Source organism: Apis dorsata, unplaced genomic scaffold, assembly GCF_000469605.1.
Source record: "Apis dorsata unplaced genomic scaffold, Apis dorsata 1.3 scaffold_265, whole genome shotgun sequence".
NCBI lineage: Eukaryota > Metazoa > Arthropoda > Insecta > Hymenoptera > Apidae > Apis > Apis dorsata.
This window is the reverse complement of record NW_006263543.1, coordinates 1,063,222-1,070,724: the sequence shown is the minus strand read 5'-3', so window position 1 is coordinate 1,070,724 and position 7,503 is coordinate 1,063,222. Positions and strand designations below refer to the sequence as shown.

General features: G+C 38.2%; 1 protein-coding gene across 6 annotated transcripts in view; it reads right to left on the bottom strand.

The window, feature by feature from the left end:
• Positions 1-7,503, bottom strand: part of LOC102676230 (sodium/calcium exchanger 3) — an 88,963-nt gene that overhangs the window by 49,943 nt on the left and 31,517 nt on the right. The window lies entirely within an intron of this gene.

Below are 7,503 nucleotides of genomic sequence, written 5' to 3'. Positions count from 1 at the left end.
AAAAAAAAAAAGAAATTAGAAATATCATATTTCGAGTACACTGCGTTTTTAATCTCGATCTCAAGAACGAATTCGCGTGAATATTTATATAATTTTTCGACGAATGATCTTTATATATATGTATCTTCATCTCTTGTAAAATTTTCGAGATTAATAAAGTTTAATATATTCCAATATTCCAAAAGAAAAAGAAAAAAAAAAAGTTAAAAGACATCGCGTTTCGAAAGTTACGTGTTCAATTTTGTAAGAGAGAGAGAGAGTAAGAGAGAAAGTATCTCTGGACGATTTTAAAGTTCTTTTACCGTTGAATTATTAAAACTGCGAGCACACGATACTCACGCAATCCTCCGATGAATGAACTCGAGACACGAAGTGTACACAGTATATGTACGTACATATCCTCTCAATATTTCATCGCGTTTCTCATTTCTCGCGAGACGATCTCTTCGATCTCCTGTGTATAATTTTCCATCGGTTTCTCCAATTTTCCATTTTCATTGAACGCTTCGGTTGATCGACACATCCGCTTTAACAAGCCCTCCAATACCCCTTCGCGTGTTCATTTAAGCCCTCCTCAAACCCAAGAGCTCTCCCCATTTACGAATAAATACGAGTTAAAGCGTATAATCGATATTTCTTCCCTTCTCCAGATAATTTCCGATATCCGGATAATTAAGCGCCTCTAATTTCATCGACGATTCGATATTCACGATTCGTTTCGATTTATCATTTTTACTTTCAACGACTCGATGTATTCTCTAGAGAGATTATTCCATCGCGTCCACCTATTTTCAACCAATTCAATTACCACCCGATTTAGAAGAGAGACATTCGACATGCTCGAATCACGACTTTCCAACCGATCGAAATCGGCCATTTTGACCGAGCGGATCCTCCTATTCCATTAATCCCTTAATGAAAAATACACAAGTTGGAGCTAACTGCGCTCGTTTCGAAGTGGCGAGAGAAAGAAAGAGAGGGAAAAAAAGTAGTGGATTTACTACATCGTGCACCACCGTTTCCTTTTTCAACCGTGGTGGAAAAGCAGGTCTTAAGAAGGTTCGACTGAGGCTGGTTTGTACCGCGTATCGCACGCGCACCATATTTTTCACCGGCTTTGAGGCTGTGGCTATATTTCTTGGAAATTGTAACACGCGAAATGAAGAGAGACGTAAGGCGAAAAAGAGAGAGGAAAAAAGTCACAAGGGAACGCTTTAACATCCAACGAATGGAAGGTTTTAAACGTTGTCGGACGACATTTTATCTCGTGAATTGTATCCAGTCGCGATTAGAAAACAAGTCTCTCGCTATAGTTTATCCTTCTTTCATCTTAATAGTGATTCTATTGTGTGTATATTAATCGCAGGTGGACGTTATTAAAAACGTTTGATCTTTTTCATTCACGTCAAAAGTTTTCGAATCCGGTTGGATATCTGAAGTTACTCGAAATTGAGGCTAAATTTGGAAATTGTATTGGAAATTACGATTGTCGGAAATTATTGGGATCGTAAATATCGAGGATCGTAGATATTCGAAATCGATGACATTTAAAAGAAAAATTGACTTCTCAAAATTTTTGAACTATCGTGGACATTATACAGGAAATTTTATACAAAATCATGGATATCGAATCTAAGGAAATATTAAAAATTTTTAAGTAAATCACAGGTATTTGAACATCGCAAACTTTTCGAAATCTCGATTTTAATTTCGAATACTCGATCAACAAAGGGATTAATAAAGACGATACGCGGGAGAATATTTATCGAAGCACACTTTTATCGAGACTCGATTATTCTTCCGCCTCTTCCTCTCTCTGCCTAAGACTCTCCAACACTTGGATCCAAGAGGAATCGATTCTCTCAAAACTTTATTGATCCAGGGATACGCAATGCAAAAAATAATAATGAAAAATTTCACAAACCGAGGAATAATAACTAAACGCCTAAGAAGAACACCTCTGAATTAATAAAAATCTTATTTTTCGACATTTCATAAAAAAGACACGATTTTGAATTTCTCGATTGATCCCTCCGTTCCATTGTCCTTTTATTGATTCGTTTCTTTCGGAGGAAAAACAACGGGACAATGAGAAAAAAGTTGAGGAGGAAGTGATTTCTCGCTCGATATTATTCCACGCCTCAAAGTAAGAAGGACCGGAAGAAGAGAAGGCGATCCGTGGATCGATAAAGAGAAGGGAAAAAGAGGAGGGGAGAAGTTTGTTTAATCGCGGTTACATTATTAGAAAACTTGGGCGGAAGTTCCATTAAATTTTGAATGGCCGGTGTCTTACAGAGGATTCGATGGCCTCGCTAAATCACACCGCGCCAATCGCCCCATAATGCACTGCCACAAATCGATGTTCTCCATTCCCTAAGCTCTTAGGGGTCAATTAATTCGATTGAATTTCTACCATCGCCTTTAATTAATCCCATTATTCCCGCAACGTGCATCCACCCATTTTCCACGTCAAACAAACTTTCTCTCTTTCCGTTCCTTTTTGCCAGAAATTGATCGCGATCGTTGCAATTTTCATCCACCGTTTTTCAATCGATCCTTTCCTTTTCTTAAGAAAGTTTTCGCTTTTATCCTTTCCCAATTCATAAGCGATATAAAGTTGACACACGTTCGATCTTGAATCAAATTGGCAAATTGTTGGCAAGTTTTTTTAATTATCAATGCGTAAGGAGAGAAGCACAGAAGCGTTGAACGAAGAAATGTTCTCTTTACTTGCCGAAAGCTTCTTTAAAAGTAGCGAGGAGGAATATTTTATACGTTTCTCGACGCGTCGTCGAGAAAGAAAGAAAGAAAGAAAAAGGGGAGGATATCTTGAAACACGGCCACGCTGAAACTTTTCCGCCCTTTTAATTAAACTTATCGAAACTCTCGTGAACTCTCGTCGCGCAAGATAATCTCCCCGACTCGGAAAATTAAGGTTTGTCTCGTTAATTATCACGATCGTCGTATTATGGTAACAAGGGGGAAATTGACAAAGAGAAATTGATGGGATCGTTCAAGGGAGAAAATACGAAGTTTCCCTTGTAGGATGGTTTGCGACACAGGATTCGACCTTGAACGTTACGATCCTCGAGCATCCTTCTATCGTGTTATTGCATCACGTTCCTCCTCCTCCTCCTCCTCCTTCTTCGCGCGCAATTAAACGAGCTATAAACCAAGATTCTTCAACACCCACGCGAGATATATAAAGGCAAGAAACAGGACGCAACTATCCTTCAACCAGAGGTGGCTTCCAACGATAAAAACAGTGATAAAACTTCTAATTCGATTCTGCGCCTACGCAACGTGACGAGAAACAGATTTTCTAGGTCGCTACCAACGTGGAATGAGCGCAACGCGTCAAAGAAAAAAAGAAAAAAAAAAAATAAAGCAGCATAAACTCTCATAAACTCGTATAGCAAGGAGATGAAGCAATGATAGAACAGCTTCGACTTTATCGGTTCTATATCTACAGGTACTCGATTCTACAAGTTCGTAAGATATTTATCATCTTCAATATCTGTTCCAATATCCAATTTCAGGTATCCAAAGCTGCTCGAAATCCAAGCAAACGGAATCAAAAAATCTTAACTTTCGAAAAATCTCAGGTATCCAAATATTTCTTCTTTCTTTCGGGTTTCCTTCCGTTCCCTTTCAAAACTGGTCTACGATTCTCGATATTCGCGATCTTTCCTCGCGAGAGTGCGTTTCTGGTTCGTCGTGGCCATTCCCGAGAAGGTGTGCATCGCTAAAAATATGGGTCACGCGGAAAGGGACCACCAGATAGCGAAGAGAACGATCTATTCTTCCAAAACAAAGTGGGCGAGAAGCACGAGGCCGGAATCTCTCTCTCTCTCTTTCTCCCTCCATTCTTTTTTACGCGAAACGAAACGAAACGAAACTAATTCCCCCGATGACTGGCAGAAAAACCAAGTGCGTCGTCATTCCACGCCGTTTTATCGTTGGACACTCGTCCTTACCCTTTCTCTTTTTCTTTCTTCTTTTTTTTTTTTTTTTTTTTTTTTTTTTTTTATTTTTCGCTCCCCTTTTGTCCCGCCGCGCTCGTTTCCTCGCGCACAAAGCAAGGATTCTCGATAGTCGTATAAAAAAAAAAAAAAAAGAAAGAAAAGAAAAAAAAAGAGAGAGAAAAATCGAGGCAAGGACGCGACATTGGGTCGAGTATCGGCGACAAGGGTGACAAGGTTTTCAAAAAGCTTGATGGACGGATTAATGGCCCCGTTCGGTGAACGTTCGCCGGTAAAAGCTTAAAATTACGATCTCTATTTCGTCCCGATGCGGTTAATTCGCGCCCGTTTTCGCGCTTTTCAAACGTCAACCGTTCCTCTTTTCTCTTTTTTTTCTTTTGATTTATTCCAACCGTTTCGAGCGACAATTCCTCCCCGATTTATTCAACGAAATGATTCATAAATCGGTAAATAATATACGCGCGTTATCGATTCTCCCTTGTTCCACTCGTATAGAAAAGATATTATCGGAAAAAATTTCGCCGATCTTCGACGCCCAGGTGTTTAAATTCGAGATCAAATTTTCATTTAAAAATTCACAAATCTAACGAGCGAATAATGGTACGAGCGAAGAAACGATTTATACTTTTAATCTTCCTCCTCTTTCTCGATACTCTTTTTACGATCTGTACAGCTATATCTATAGACAGAATATACAATGAGCCATGAATCCGCGCAAATCCTTCCACATCTCTTTTTTTTTTCTCACACCGTCTAATTAAAAGGGAACGGAAATAGAATAATTGAAGAAAGTGACGATAATCAAAGTGAATCGAAGCAACGGGAAAAGGAATATATTGGGGAAGGAATCACGCGATTTCAACGCGCTGGCGCGAAAGAAAGTGGAGCAAGGTTTCCCCGTTTCTGAAAGAAACGTTCCCCCTCCCCCCGCCATCCGATTAAAAAAACTCTCGATCCCTCTTTTCGCTCGTCACCCTGCATCAACAACTTTCTCGAATCGATAACCATCGCCATCCCCCCATCGACCATCTTCCTCCCCATTCTCTTCCATCAATTTCACTTTCACTCGCATGCACGGGATTTATTAATATCCCCGCCCTAACGTCCACGTCCGTTTATGTAAGGTCGAAGCATCATTTCACGTGGGACGTTGAATGATGACGCGTTGATATTACGTCACCACTCTGCTCTATTATTAACAATTGCACGTTGCGATCGTGAATAATTATTAGAATTATTAGAAATTCTCGCGCAATATCGTAACTTTTTTTTTTACATCTCTTCTCTCGCTTATTTACACCATTATATTGAAGAAATCGAAGTTGATGGTCACTTGCTTCCATTTTGCGGATATATAGATTTTTTTTATAACAAGATATAATTGTGAAAAAAAGAAATGCAACGAATTACAAACGACGATGGAACGCGTGTACGTAAATTCTTTTTCATTTTTCACTTTTTCTTTTTTTTTTTTTTTGGAAAATTCGATCATAGAGAATGTGTTATCGATTTTTTATTTTTTAAAGGATAAAAACTCACATCTCGAATGTTCGTTAATCTTTGAACGTTTGAGAGTGCAAAACACGAGAATACTTTGGCAAATTGAAGCATCAGTTGCGAGCGATAAGATAAACACGCGTGTGTATGATTAGTATGTGTCAGGAATGATGTTTATTTTACGCGAGCGGCAATTTATTTTGCTGGACCCTGTCCATAAATTAATTTTTAATGCGAGACAGATATATATATATATTAACCAATTATAAATTTATTAAAACAGCGTTAATAAATATTATTACGATTGATCGAATTATGTCTTTTTATCGCGAGAAGGGAAAAAATGAATTCGTTCCTCGTGACTTCGGTCGCTCGCAAGAGATAAATTTAAAGAACTTGTGCGTTTTATTAACTCTCCCTCGCTTGATCATTCCGCTCCGTAAATCTTTTATTTAAATGGATTGGAAATATTTAAATTTTGAACGGTAGATTAAAAAATTGATATTGGATTGTCGCTTTTTTCTAGAATAACAAGTAAGAGTTTAAAATCGTAATTATTTCGAAAGATGCAATTCCAACTCTTTACTTTCTTTAAATTTTTAAATCTTCCCGCGCGAATCCTATCGTATTCTTTATTTCATAAAATCTACTACGATATATAAAATCGAATCATCTTCGTATCAAATGATATCGATGACTTTATTTGTTCATCCGTATTGCATATTTGCAACGTTATCTTCCATATTTTCTCATCAGATCGTTCGATATTTTTCGCATCGAAAATCTCGATAACTCTTCGAAAGTTATTCTCTTATTATCTCTTCTTAACTATCTCTATTCCAAATCGTATCCTTCATGGTACGCAGACAACGATCGTTCCAATAATTGCTCACCTTCGAAATCTTTCGATTTTTCTTCGCAACAATAAAAACTTCTCTCAACTCCTTACCTCGAAACTTTATCGAACGATATATATATTCAATCTACTTTTCAGTTCGGAAAATCGTCTTCAGTTTTATACAATTTTGTCAAAAGCGAGGGCAAAGCGCGTCGCAACAAAACGCGTGTCAAAATCCGTTCTCGGGGCAACCAACTCTTTACAGAAAATTAACGAGCGTAATTCCCACACGAGACGTAATTAATCGTAACGATCGTGTCGTTACCAGAGGTGGTCAATTAGCAGCGTTGTTACGCGCTCGTTGGATTCCTGCCCTGATATCTTCCCCCTCCTCCCCTCCTCCCCTCCCATAATTACGCAACTTCGTCTTATCAACCTGCCTCAGAAGTCAGAAACCAGCGTGGAGGCCGTTCGGCTCGTCGTCTATCAAACGATAAGAGGATGGCGTGTAAAGAACGATTACATAATTTTCCGTCCGATTTGTTATCTACGAGGTTCACGGGCGTCTATCTCGTCGCGTTGAATGCACGCGATTCGTCGATGATCAGATCGTTTAAATAAATTTTCTTAATATTCGATATAACGAGATAAGATCATTTGTAGATAATTATACAGAAAAGGATTAAACCGATTTCGATGATCTTTAAACCATGCGTTGTCGATAGAAGACACGTGGATGATTCTACGTAATTAATCTGGTGTATAATCTTTTGTTGGAAATATCTACGAAAATTATCATCAGGTATGTATCTAGAAAAAATTTATACATAACTCGAAAATTCTGATGGATTACACGAGGGAGAAACATTTTTCACGGGAAATCTGATTGAGCGGTGAAATTAGTTCTCGAAAGTTTTAGCATTTCTCCCCGGCAAGAAAAATTCCCCTTGTAAAAAAAACTTTTATATCAGCTTTAAGAATCCTTGAAATAATTTTTAAACAACCTTCGGATGGTATAAAATTTTCCTTCGATATAATTACTTTAGACTTAGAAGAGCAATTATTCCGTTGATGAATATGGGGCAAAGGTCACCCAGAGAAAGTTATTTATTCCCATCGATGCGTTTAATTTCGTGGCCACGATTAAAATCGTATTAAGAGGAAACGTCTTCTGTCACTGCAATA